The sequence below is a fragment of the Bacillus rossius genome, chromosome 17 (assembly GCF_032445375.1).
Source record: "Bacillus rossius redtenbacheri isolate Brsri chromosome 17, Brsri_v3, whole genome shotgun sequence".
Classification (NCBI taxonomy): domain Eukaryota; kingdom Metazoa; phylum Arthropoda; class Insecta; order Phasmatodea; family Bacillidae; genus Bacillus; species Bacillus rossius.
The window spans coordinates 3,424,847-3,439,571 of NC_086344.1; positions in this window are offsets into that span (position 1 = coordinate 3,424,847).

Genomic DNA, 14,725 nt, shown 5'->3' on the forward strand with positions numbered 1-14,725 from the left:
CCTTTGTTACAGAGTTAACAGCATCCAGTGTGTGCGTCTGAAGTGCTTGCGCAGAGAACTCTCCCACTGTATTACATTCCCGAATGCACCTCTTTATCTTTGCCCACGCTAATTCAATAGCTTTGAACTCACACATGTATGGTGGGAGTCGAATGACATGATGACCTGCATTTTTTAAAAGTTGATCAACCCGAAATATTTTCTCCTTTGGTTTGTGTTTTTCTACTAGTTCCATCAACATACATTTCAGCATTTTTTCATCACACTCTACACTTCTGCGTTTTAGCCATGAAATAATTTCGTTTTTTGTACTGTATTTCGAAGGAGGCTTATCCTCTTGTTTGGAGTGATATGGCGCATTGTCCATTACTATAGCAGAAGATGGCGGCAAGTTTGGTAGAACACGTTCGGACAGCCATTTTTCAAAATTAGCAGCATTCATTTCCCCGTGATAATCTCCGACTGTCGTACCTGACTTGTATATCAATAATCCCCCTGGGAGAAATCCACACTTTGAACCAATATGAACCAATATTAGCCTCTTGGTTGCATTTCCTTTAGTTATTCCCGTTACGTCATTTTTGCGTTGCCAACATTTCTGGAATGTGAGATTAGTATCCACCCACGACTCATCAAGGTAAAAAACTTCCTTACCTTCAGACCTACACTGTCTAATTTGAGTGAGGTACTTGGAGCGCCACGTCACTATGTCAGCTCGTTCGATTAACAAACGCCGCCTGTCTTCGCACCGTTTCCAGACGAAGCCCATACTTTGCAATAATCTCTTGAGCGACGAAGGGCTCCACTGCCAACCTATCTTTTCCTTTAATACGGGAATCAATTTGCGTACTGTGGGGACAACTTTTTTAACCGCATAGAATTCCTGGATTGTGTCTCTTATGACACGTTTATCGAAGCTGTCGATCTCAATTTTGCGTTTTTTTCGTGGCCTGCACATAAAAAAATTATGCTGTAGCAATCTCAATAGTAAAAAAACATATGCACGTCTGATATATTTTGTAAAACTAACATAACCAATGATAAATACCCTTTGTTTAATATCACTAATGTACATTAAACATGTTTAGGTAAAATGCATGGCTTACCTCTTTTTCCCTGGTGTTGTATGCGGTTCATTTGGCATTGCAAATTGTTTCTTTCGAATACGCATCACTGTTGCTTTACTTACATCTGTATAATTTGCAGCACGTTCCGTTGCTTTGTGAATAGGAATCGAAAGGCATTTTTCACGAGCTTCTTGATCACAAATTGATATTACTTTACTAATAATTTCTCTCTCTTTACTGTGAATCACTTTATTACTTTTCCTACGCTTTACATTCGCCTCCATTACTCGTCACACACTACCTGCCAATATACTTCACACGGTTAGTAACGCAGGAAGGGAGACGGAATCTCCTATCACATGACACTCCCTTCCCCTTCAACCCCTACTTCCCCTGCCGGCCTTGAACCACTCTTTCCCCTTCACCCCCGCGCAGACAGCTCGCAAGATTCCTGGCCCATACAGTACATTATCACGTCGTCGATGGATTTAAATCAAATAACCCTAATAGAAAACTGTGAAACCGCCTTGGAAATTATGTCGAAATTAGAATCCATATATGAAAAAAAAGTGAATTGAACAAAATGTTAATTCATGAACGGTTTTACCAGTATAAAATGTCACCAAGTGACAGTGTTGCACAACATATTGCAAATGTTGAAAATCTCGCAAAGCAGCTCAAGGAAAGTGGTGAAAGCATCAGCGACAATGCTATAATCACGAAAATATTGGGAACTCTGCCTCCTAAATATAGATCACTTAGGCAAGCATGGATGTCGCTGGATTCTGAAAAACAAAACTTGAATAACTTAACGGCAAGACTACTTGATGAGGAAGCTAATATTACTTGTGAAGAAGAACACGAAATGGCTTTTTTAGTTGCTAATACTAAACTGAAGAAATAATCAACCAAAAATGAACCTAGTACAAGTAGAATTAGCAAAGAGAAACCTGAGAAGCATCGTTTTGAATGTTACAACTGCGGAAGAAGGGGGCACTTTGCCAGAGAATGTCGTGCACCAAAGAAAATACATAAGAAACCAGTTCAAGGTAAGAATACCATGCTAGCTTTTAATGTAGTTGATGAGTCAAATATAGGCAGTGGTTCAGAAGAAGACACCTGGATCTTGGATAGTGGCGCTTCGGCCCATATGACATATAGAAAAGAATTTTTTGAAGAATATACAGCTTGTACTCAGAAATCATTGACATTGGGGAACAAAGAGTCCATAGAAGTATGTGGAATTGGAAAAATTTTAATAAAAAGATGTGTCAATGGACAGTGGGAGCTAAGCATGTTACATGAAGTACTACATGTGCCTAACTTAAGAAGAAATTTAGTTTCTGAAGGCATGGTAACAAGAAAAGGTTATGCCATTGTAAAGAAGGACAGTAATGCTCTAATTTACAATGGTGATAAAGTTGTGATGTGTGCAAAAATGAAGTTGAACAATTTATATGAACTGGACATTGAAACAGTTGTTCCTGACACATGCAACTTAGTGCAGAAAAATAAAAGTGATATTAAAAAATGGCACGAAAGATTAGGACATTTAAACTTTAAAGAAATAAAACAAATGAGCGTGAACAATATAGTTGAAGGTTTAAATATTGAAAAAAGTAATGAAACTGACTTAGTGTGTGAAGCATGTGCTTATGGGAAACAATCTCGTTTCCATTCCAGAAATCAAGTCGGGCAGAACTACAACCTGGTGACCTAGTATATAGTGACATCTGTGGTCCAATGAGTCATACATCGGTTCAAGGTATGAGGTATTTTTTATTATTCAAGGATGCGGCAACTAGCTACAGATATGTGTACTTCATGAGAAATAAGAGCGATACTCTTGAATATTTCAAGAAATATAATGCTATTGTGAAAACAAATACATGCACAGTGTAAAAGCCTTGCATACAGATAATGGATGTAAATATATTAATACAGCATTTAAAGACTACTTAGATAAAGAAGGAATTGTTCATGAATGTACTGCTCCATATACCCCAGAACAAAATGGGCGTGCAGAAAGAGATATCAGAACAATAGTAGAAAGCGCTCGATCCATGCTGTACGCACGTGATGTATCTTTGGATTTATGGCCGGAAGCCATAAATTGTGCAGTTTATTTGCTTAATAGAACCTCATCTAGCCAAACATTAGACAAAACGTAATCAGAGTTGTGGAATGGAGTCAAACCAATTTTGGAGCATATAAGGGTATTTGGTAGTGAAGGATATGTACATATTCCTGATCAGTTGCGGACCAAATTAGAAAAAAAAAGTGAAAAGATGATATTGGTTGGATATGATAATACCAATTACAGAATGTTCAACATGAAAACAAAACGAATTAAAGTATCAAGAAATATTGTTTTTGATGAGAATAAATATCCTGAACAAAGACAGAATATAGCAAAAATATTTATAGAAGAAAGTAACGAAAATGTCCAACAGGATAAATCTGAAGTCATACTCAAGAACGACCCTGCATTGAGTGATAATTCTTTAAATGAAAACTCACTGAATGAGAATGAGGAAAGTATGCTCAGTTGTAACAATGATGATCCTAATTATGAACCATCACAGACCCTCAATGATTCTACATGTGAACCAATGAATCTGAGACCAAGGAGAAATTTGAATTTAGAAGCCAATTTAGTGGAATTTGTTTTACCATCATCATTTGATGAGGCAATGAAGAGTTCGCAGAAGAATGAATGGTTGGAAGCCGTTATAGAAGAACTAAGTGCTCATGATGAAAATCAGACTTGCACCCCAGTGAAGCGAGCAGGACAGAAAACACTTACAGCCAAGTGGGTATTTTCCATTAAGAGGGGTGACGATGGAAAAGTAAATCGTTACAAGGCTCGATTATGTGCACGAGGGTTCAATCAAGTCCCTGGTATTGATTACCAGCAAATATTTTCCCATACAACAAGGTATGGAGAAAGCAATGATCTTATCGGGTACTCCGATGCTGATTTTGCAGGCGATGTTGATACTCGAAAGTCCACTACTGGATATATATTCTTAATGAATGGTGGGCCAAGTAACATGGTTAAGCCAAAAGCAAAAGACCATTGCTCTCTCTACCACCGAAGCAGATTTTGTTGCAGCCTGCGAGTCTGCAAAGGAAATACGATGTTTACAGCAATTGTTGCTGGACTTGTATGAAAAATATGATTGTATTAAGCTATATGCTGACAATCAGAGTGCCATTAGGTTAATTAATAACCCAGTTTTTCACAAACGAACCAAACATATAGATATCAAAGACTATTTTATCCGAGAAAAAAGTTGAGAATGATTTAATAAATATATCCTATGTCCCGAGTAAGAATCAGCTTGCTTATATATTAACAAAGCCATTGCCCACTCAACCTTTTTTCTTTCTAAGAGAACAAATAATGAATAAGCTGTAATAGTGTAATGTTTAAGTGTAAAATATTTTTTGCTCTCATGATGTAAAATTTTAGTGGGAGTGTTAAAAAAAGAAAAAGAAAATTTTGATCTTTGTTGAATAGCCACGTTGTCGTTGCCCATTGTGTTACATATTTTTGTATAGATGTCTATGACTGTTGTGTATTCTTGCTGTGCAATCGTTTGTTACTTTAACATAAAACATATTAAAGTATATTTTCTCAGTTTTATTCACTAAGAAACCCTAACTTTAATAATAATTGCATGGTTATTTCTTACATACACTCCTTTTAGAATGTTATGTAACCTGAGAATACAGGGTATAATTATGGTTACTATTTTATAAGTCCAAACTAAGCATTATTTATAAAATTATTTTACTTTAAAATGACCACAGCGAGTACGTACATACGTGTATTTCACAAAATGATGTAAAAATAAACAGGGCTGGGCCCAGGCCCTTAATCCAGGGGGTCCAATCAGCCCCACCCTTGTGGTGGCCATGATAACAACACATATATTACACAACCGTCGCCTGGAGACGTTTATGAGGTAAACAAAACATATGAAACACGAAGTCATCTATAGTTGACCGGCATGAAGACCTGGTAATTTAACCCTCTCCCGTGGGAGCATACACCTGCCGATATCATGAGAAATCATACAGGACGCAGAAGAACGTCTTGGCAACAAAAAAAATTGGTTATCTGTAAAGTCGGTTTACGGACGATAGTTTAACATGACAACGTCATAACAAAACATTGATGAAATGATTGATCCAGACGAAAAGGAAATATCATATTCGGCCTGAGACTGAGCCGTAATAGGTTTTTGCAACCAAACCATTTAGGCATTAAAAATGTTATATTCTTTGAGGAAGAAACTTTTTTTTAATTTTTCTATCTTTTGTATGAAAAAATCTACCTCTGCATATTTTTATGACTAAAATTGAATCATTTTTATTCAATTATCACTACTTTGTATGGATACAAAGAAGTGAAATGAAATGTACAATTTAATTAATAAATTTACTTTTATTTGCATAGTCAGCGATGCTAACCGCACGGCCACAAGGCTATTTTGAAAATAAATGTTTCAGATGTTATATAGGTATACATATTTATAAAAATTTTGTTTTGTGTTGTGGTAGTTTTAAAAACGTATGTAGTCCGCCATATTTATTTCTTATAGTGGTAGGTGGGAAATAAAAATATATTGTTGGCTGCAAATCGGTGGACGATCGTTAAATTACATAATATTAATAACGACGAAAATATGATTGAAAAGTCAAATCGATTGTTGTTCCAATCGAGTGGAAGAGTGATGCCACGCATGCGTACAATGAGCATAACAGGACACATCCGTAGTGGGACATCCTTAGTGGGACAATGTGCGTTACGCGACACTTTTTCGTGCGTGCAGCCGGCGTTCATCGATTTATTAGTCGTTGTCACGTCAAAAACAAATGTCTGAGACACTAACGCCACCATTTTACGCACCTGTCTCTCACACTGTAAAAATAAATGTATATTTACGACGAAAAATTATTGGAAAATCATTTGCCAAAGATATCACTTGTAAAACGGCAAGGAAGAGCTTTGTGAAATTGGAAATGGTACAAAGCTCTGCCTTGAAATTTTACAAGTGATATCGTTGGCAACTGAATTTCCAAGGACTATATCCTTGTAAAATTACAAAACAATATTTACAGTTCATCCTTCCTTTTCCCAAAACAATGCCCAGTGTTCTAGAAACGTTATAATAACTTGCAAATGAATACACACGCAGTAAAACCATTATAAAATTAACACTTGAATAAAATAAAATATTAAAACATATGACTAATCAAACAGTAACTAATAAAATAATTTGAAAATCATTAAAAACATAGTTTTACGGCTTTTCTTAGTAAAATAATTTAAATTCAGAAACTATTAAAGAACCGTAGAATCCATTTCATTACAATATTTATTGGAGTAAACTTAACATAATAGAAATTGTGGTAATGTATAAACTATTTCAACAGTATTTATATAATTGAGGTTATGTTCCCGTAGGTATAACGATGTCTGGTTGCTTGTCAGCTTCCATTGTCACTGGCAGGGAGTGTCTTTGTAATGATTAATAGTCTCCTGGCCGTTTCATGGGTGTGTTGGTTAGGTTATGTTCCCGTATGTATAATTTATTTGTATTATACATTAATATATTATTTAATAAACAATTAACATAATAAATTAGAATGAACATTAAGAAAATTTATTAACTTTCTATATTAAAAATCTATCTCAATTATTTTACAAAAATAATAAATAATTGTATGCATTTGTTTATATTAATATTGAATAATGAGTAAGTTTTATTTTTTTATATTTTGATTGATTTTATACTTTACAAAAATTATTTTGAAAATCGCTCTTGTTTGTTTATTTTTTATTTCTTTTAATTATTTTCATGCAAAATTAATTTTTTTATTATGGCAAGTATGTAGAACGTTAAACGCGCGTATATAAGTACATGCACCTATTTATTGATAATAATGTGTAAAAATTTTAATCCAAGCTTGGAAAGAGAGCTCTATTGTAATGGTTTAAAAATAGTTTTAAATTAAATACTTAATGTGAACTTTATTTTATAAATCTTAGTGTTTAGGTAATTCGAATATTAATAAAAACAATGTTTCCCAAAAATTAAAATGCTCACAAACATCAGATTTTGGAGTTTTTATGGAAATTAAATTATTTTTTATTAGATAGTAAACGTATTCCAAAAAAAAGTTTAAAGGCAACGAATGGAGACCAACATTTTATTGAAAATGGTTTGGCACACGATTTCATGCCCTGAATGTATGCTAGAGTTTAAATACAGATTGGATATTAAATATTTCCAAACCATTTCATTACACTTAATTGAAAAATAAATCCATTTATAAAAACTGTTAGTAATAGTTCTATTATAGTTTCAATTTAAATTTTCGTTAAAAATGAAATAATTTTGTTGCAAAATATTTTCAGTACTCACACCCTTATTTTCTGATGGCGTCACACATAAAGAACAAAACGTGCTTTTATTTGCCTTAACATAGTGTTTGTAGCATTTATCACGCAGGAGCAAAATGCTGTTAACAAGTAACAAGTGTTCCGTGTAGCAAACATTAGAGGCCTTCGGTAACACGATAGCAAGGAAAAGATAAACTATCATTTGATGACTTTTATCGAGTGGAAACTCCTTGGCCCGCGCAGCCGTGGGAAGAAGCGACCTCATTTACGACGGACGAGGAACACAGAGTGGAGGCTCGCGTATGAAATATTCATACCGGAGGAAAGTTCGCAATAAGGTTCCCTTGCGAAAGAGAAAGAATAACACGGATGATATATCCCGCGCCGTGCGTTCAAAATCAACTTTTCTCGCTGCGGCCCCCGGAGAAATGCTTGAAGTCTAGTAGGAGGTAGCTTGAAGGAGGAGTTGGGTGGTTGGGGGAGAAATTGTGCAGCAGGGAGGAAGAAAAAAAAGATGAAGGAGAACTAAATGAGAATAAAGGAAAGAGGGCCCGCCAAAGAATATCTGATGTCAAGAAACACGAGACTTAATTTATGGGAAATAAAAATAACTTGACATAAACATTTTCTTAGTGGAACCCTTTCTATACCATATTCAAACACACTACATGCTTACTTAAAAAAAAAAATAATATTTCTTGTAAATCAATGTTTTTAAATTATTTTACATGTGGCTAAAACGGGGTGAAATTTTTCTTTTCTTTTAAAAACCATATAGTAACACTACTTATAAATAAATAATATGTATTGCTTAAATGTGTGTAAAATTTAATTATGTTCAATGAAAGGTTTATAATTTTTTAAATTTTTTTTATATTTTTAAATGAGATAACTTATTTAAGGGTGGTTTCACTAAAACTGTGTATATCTATATGTATGTAGTCGATTACCGGGGGAGGGAAGAACAAAGATATTTCCCAAATGGGATAAGTGTGCAGACGTTGCCGTATCTCCCGGTTTTTACGTTTCCCTAAACGTTCGTGTTGCTCAAAAATTTGTTCATAGCTCGACGACAATATGTTAAAAAAAATGTATTACATTCATTCATGAACGAGGTCATATCCCTCTTCATTAGTACAATTGCTAAATAAAAAACACATAATCCGAAACTTCTCATAAATTTGAATACATTTAATAACAACTAACTGAACCACAAATTTAGCTTATTAGTTCTTGCTGGTCGGTTGGACTTCAGGATTTACTCAGAATTTAGTACAGTTTTTTGGAAAATTCAGTCAATAATCACCGATAAGTCAGCGAAGAGCTGTACGCAGTCATATTAAAAGTGGAATAGTATCAAAAGATTTTTAGGTAAAAGGTTTCTTGATTTCAACGCTCGCGATGAGGAATATGGAGGTTCGCATTCCTTGAATTATGTTATGCAGAACTGTTCTCTGGCGACAAGTTCTCATTTCCCGAACGGCGAACAGCGGGGACCGAAACGCCGTGAACTGGTCGACGTGGGCCGCGGCTAATTGCGAGCCGCCGAGGCATCATCCGCGCTCGAACGAGCCTGCCCTGGCTTCCCCCAGGAGGCACTGCTAGCGCGCTCTCCCCCCCACCCCTCTCTCTCTCGAGCTCGCGCGGCCGACTAATGAGTTCCCCGACTCGCCGCGCGGCGCGCCCCGGTCGAGGGCAGCGCAGGCCCCGCCTCGCTAATTAATCGACCGCTCCCGCGGCGAGATTACGCGCCACGGGATAAACAATGCCCCAGGTCTCACGGGTGCCGGCGGCAGAGGCAAACGGGCAAACGCAAAACGCCACCGGAGCAGAACCCTTGGACCGCGAACAGACAGAAAATAAAATGCCGATCCGCCATGTTTGTTTACTCTGCGTGCGGCATCCACGAGCTTCTGCCGAGGTGCCCCGAACTCGGGGAGATACCCCGTTGGTAGGACGAAACGGTTCACGTTAAAAGATGCGAGACATGGAAAGTAACGAAGCTTTGTAAGTCTGCCAATTGTTTAAAATAACCCACAGTAGACTAAATAAACATAAAAAATATATATATTTTTTGCTACTTTACCAAAAATATGACCTTGGTTTGAATCCTGGAGGTTTGAACCCAGTATTTTCGCAAGTGTAAAACGGGGCGAATTGTGCCTTGAGATTATGGGATCTGTCAATGCTCCATTCGCATCTACTTGCATTTATGACCCTGGCATCAACGGGATGGTATGCCACAGTTAATTGACCTCCGGTTGATCACCTACACATGATCATCATCAAATTTGTTTGTCACTTAAAATAAAAGGGTTTTCTGTATGTCTAAATGTTACCTGATATTTCAGAAGCATATTATTGTTACAGTTACCTGGAATAATCCTTAAAGTTACAGCATTGCTTGTTGCTTTGTCCCTGCTGAATCATCATATCATTATCATTTAAATACTGCATCAAAAAGACTTATCACAAACTTAGCAGTTTTTTTTAGTAGTACCAAATGTCAACATAACCCTCTGCTAATGTTGTCAAGTCAACAGTGTTTGAAATAATTCCATATGTACGTGAGTGTTCGTAAACAAATAACATGATTTGCTTAGCAAGTGGCATTTTGGAACGGGGTTCCTACCCAGGGTCGGCGCAACCAAGTTTACCACCCTAGGCAAAAGTCATATTTTCCACTCCTCCCATAACTGAGTTGAAAAAATTTAAAAAAATCTTGATTCATAAATAACAAAAGAACGTATTTTAAGTTAACGTTGTATAAAATTTCATATAAATATCTTCGGAATTAAAAACACAGTGACGAAGAAAGGCGGATTTTTTTTTTCCAAATGATATGGCAGGCGATGTTATATAAAAAAAAGTGAGTAAAACAAGGTGCCTTCCACAAATAACTTTGTTCAATCAGAGCTAGCTTTCGCTTTGTTATTATTATATTTTCAATGCTTTGCAAAATAACAAAATAAAAACTTATAAATTTAATAAAATGAATATTATAAGTGGTTAGAGAAAATAATGATAAAGAGTGAAATTTTCCATTTAACTGAATTTTTATACTAACATTCAAAATTCATTATTTGCTTATTACCACCCTGGGCGGTCGTTTGACTTGTCTGATGGGTTCGCCGAACCCGTACCTTCCACTGGTACTACTCTTGAGAACTTTTAATCGTGAAGAAAATTGGCAATGACGCACACTAAAGCTAAACTTGTCTCCGAACGGAGGTCACGCGACATGTCCACTGGTACCGCTCTTTGAGGACTTTAAAACGTGAAGAAAAGTTGCAATGACGCACACTGAAGCTGAAGTTGTCTCTGAAAGGAGGTCACGCAACACGTTCGCAGCCCAACGCCGATGCGACACGCGCGAAAAAGTGTTCCGTTTTCGTCGCATCAGCAATTTCTATTCAGATGCCTTTGAATAAGTTAAACGGCCGATTTAATGTCCTCGCCCGGCCATTACCTGCGTCCCTGATCACAGCAGTAACTTACTGGCACTCAGTTTAATGAGTTTCGACCGCAATAGGTTATTCGCACGGCCGGCACATCAGAGCTTTGCGAAATCGCACCCCCTGTGTCTATAACTCCGCAAGCCCATAAACCACTACAACGGCGTGGGGTAACCTGGAGATACAGAAGCAAATTTACCATTCGTGCCGCGAAACAGTAAGCCACAACTGCCAGTAAAAAAAAAAAAAAATGTGGTTTAGGTTTGTAGCAACGAGATTCATCTGCTAATAATTAAACGTCCAGCAACACTGTCTTACAGTTAGCGACCTTCACTTTCAGCGTTTTTCATTATGAGGAATTTGTGTGGTTTTTCATGGGCGTAGCCATGTTTTGTGTAAGAGAGGGGCCGATACGAACTAACGAGAATATATATTTGGATCGACCTGTTTCTGGGGCATCAAGTAATCTGGGCATCTGGAATACACTCAAGGGTAAACTGAGTAAAATGATGATTCTTGAAAACACTTTTTGTTTAAGTACTGCATCGAAATCTGAAATTCTTATGTAAATTTTTTCACTATGTAGCTCTGCTTAAGATTTTATGTCCTAATACGTGCTTAAAGCACCACTACTTTAAGTTTTCATATTCAGTGGCCGAAAATTTAGTCTATTTATGCTGGTTAATATGTAGTATTATTACTGAAAAAAAAGTAATGGCATCAGAGCTGCACCATAATCCCGCAATGCCCCTCCCTGAACTACGTTGTTGGTAGTTGGCAGTTTTTAAGTAAAACTTTTAAACTTAAATTCGTCAGCGTCCTGTCATGCCACCACTTTTTGTCTCGTTCCTCGTCATTATCTTTGAAAGCTTTGTGCAATGGGAGTGCATGACATGATGTTAGCTTTTGGACATACGACATTGCTAAGCACATGAATGTCTGTATTAGAAAACTATAAAAAACCAAAAGACAAAAAAACACATAATTAAGCAAAAAATTACAACTTGAGTCGCACCTGTGTTTTCGTACCATGTGCGTCTCTGCCTGAGGACGGGAGCAGATAGCAGTTCCCGAAACGTCGCTTGTTCTGTTTAGGAAAACTATTGTGTTTGTTTCGTCTTTTCGTTTTGTTGTGTTTTTGTCTCGTTTCAACTGTTGTGCTGGCTTGTTTCTGTTTTGGAAACTATTGTGTTCGTTTCGTTCTTTCGTTTTGTTGTGTTTTTGTCTCGTTTCAACTGTTGTGCTAAATTTTTTTTTAAAATTCAATTCATAATTTTTGGGTTGTTTTCATTCTCTTAATCCATTTTTCTTTGTTTTTTTTTTTTTGTTTGTTGACCATATTCCTGTTATGGAATATTATGTGGTGTATATATCCTGTGGACAGCAGCAATTTTTTGCTTAATTTTGTGTTTTCTGTATTTTGGTTTTTGACGTGACAACGTCTAATAAATCTATGAACTCCGGCTGCACGAACAAAACAGAATGAGTCATTGTCCCGTTACGCTAATTGTACGCTTGCGCCGCATATATCTCTCTTCCACTCAATTAGAATAACCATTGATTTGACTATTTCGAGGCACATTAAACTTGAAACACTCCCATCCGTTTCCTACTTTTCCTATCATCGTCCTATCCTTAACAGTATAACACAGATTGGATGAAGTTAAATAGCAAACGTGTATAAAAGTTATTTTTAAAATAATCTCTTCGTTAAAATAATAAACATATTTGAATTAATGAGTGCAAATAAAAGAAAATTCATAAATTGTATCTTTGTATCTATACAAAATAGTGATAATTCAATAAATATGATTTAATTTTATTCATAAAAGTATTCACTCATTTCATCAATGTTTTGTTATGACGTCACGTTAAACTATCGTCCGTAAACCGACTTTACAGACAACCATTTTTTTTGTAGTTTTCTTCTGCAGACATACACGTGCTTAGCAATGGCGTATGTCCAAAAGCTTACATCAATTCGTTTATTGTCCTTGAATAGCACAACACTTTACGCCGTCTAGCGCTTCACTGGTTTAGCTACGAGCAGGCGAGTCTCCAAAAAGACTTTTCGTGCTACGCTTTCACGCAAAGAAAGGATGCAGTTGCAAACGCGTGACATTAAATAAGTCAGCGATTGTCCTTCAAATATTTGCAAACTCACGGTCACAAATACTGAATATTTAATTTATCACACTATTTTCCCAGAATTAAAAGTTAAAAAATGTGAGTTAAATATCTCAGTAAACATAAATATTCCCTCCAAAAAAATTCTAAATAGAAGATTCTGTTTTGGCCCTACCATTCCAATCTGAACTATTAAAAACATTCACATTGAATTATCGAAATATTTTCTTTGCCAAATTACGAGGTGTATTCGTAAAATTAATGGATATCTTCACAAATCTACAGGTAATTGCGTATCTTATTCTAATATTAAACTGCGCCAGGTTTCAGGCTTGAAGACTGGGAATGTCAACGCCATATTTGATTATGACAACACGGTGGCAATGTTGGATGACCATGACTTTGACCATGACCTTGACCTTTGACGTCTACCTTGACCTTCAAAAATTTCCAACATTTGTCCAAAATCCACCAATCCACCAAAATGTCCAGTTCTTTGAAAAAATTTCCCCCCAAAAAATCTGAAGAATAAAACAATTTCCTATTTTGAGGCGATAATTCCCGTTTTTTTTATTTGGAAAATACCCGTTCTAGTAATAAAAATGCCAACTGCTAAAAAATTCCTAACAGTGTCTTTAATTCCCCGGCGACAAACCGCCATAAGATGCACCGTGACAATAAGGATGCAATGGCCGCCTTTTTGAATTATGACGTTACCGTTGCATTTTTCTTTACGGCAGTAATATTTGAAAATCCGTTGGTCATGGATTCTGACGACGAATTTGTGTCCGCACTTCAGGACACCTGGAACCAAAAAAAATATGATATTTTGCGGTTATTGTTGTTGCTACACGCAGCCCACAACGTAAGTTTTTTTTTCCTTTCCTGGACTGGACTTTGCTTTTGCCCCTGTACGGTGTTACTCCCGTCAAACATGTACGTGTTGCGGGTGGCCTGTCCTCCCGGCAAGGCTTCTCAACATGTTTCGCCGCCTCGGCTGAGACAGTGTAGTGGTGGGGGTGGCCGCGTGACTGAGCTAGTAATTACCGCCCCACCCCCCCCCCCCTTTTTTTTTTCTCCGCGGAAGTAGGAGTAACTCGGACTTTCTGGTTCGTTCGGGAACGAAAGAGAAGCACACTATATATGTGTGTGTGTGTGTATGTATTAGAGACCTGAAAAATTCGCGAATTCATTTCATATTATGCTAAAATTCAATTAATTATAACTTAGTGTGGCTTCTGCCATTGATTCACTGTTTAATCTAGACGAATGAGGGCCAATTAGAGACCCTCACTTATAGAAGTGTCGAATCACAGACCACCCAGTCGAGACGACTCACAAGTCAGCAGCCAATGAACAGTTGGCATTTGCCCGAGTGTGCAAAGGATTGTGGAGTCTATCCTGGAGATCATTGAACCCCGCGAATTTTTCCGGTCTCTAGTGTGTATGTAGATGGGCACAGTGTGCCATTGCACATTTGTAGTAATGCGCATGCTCACTTTATCTATTTTATAGTTATTGTTTTTATTTTTTTTGTATAGCAAACTGGGAGCCATAATTTTTTTTTATTCTTGAATTTGTAAATCATTTTGTAACCAACAATTTCAGCATAATTTATATTTATAAAAGCACAAGTTTCTGTGTTAAAATTTTTATATTAG